Source organism: Propithecus coquereli, unplaced genomic scaffold, assembly GCF_000956105.1.
Source record: "Propithecus coquereli isolate 6110/MARCELLA unplaced genomic scaffold, Pcoq_1.0 Scaffold50, whole genome shotgun sequence".
Taxonomy (NCBI): Eukaryota; Metazoa; Chordata; class Mammalia; order Primates; family Indriidae; genus Propithecus; species Propithecus coquereli.
The window spans coordinates 476,511-476,817 of record NW_012150841.1 but is presented as its reverse complement, the minus strand read 5'-3'; positions in this window follow the sequence as shown (position 1 = coordinate 476,817).

Below are 307 nucleotides of genomic sequence, written 5' to 3'. Positions count from 1 at the left end.
TCTTTAAACCTATTTGTGGGGAAAAGGGAAACAGTATCCTAGAATTTCATAAACATTCACCAAATACAACCAATATGTATTGAGGGCCTGACATGTCCCAGGCACTATTCCAAACTCTGGGGACACAGGCAAAACAAAACAGACACAGTCCTCACCCTCAGGCAATTTAGAGTCCAGTAAGAAAGCAGGCATTAAAAAATCATACATATGAAAAAGTCCAGAAGCATATTTCAAAACTTATTGGAAGGTAGTATATGATAAAGGTGGCTCTCAAATCAGCATAGCAGTGAAGAAGGGCCTTCAATAA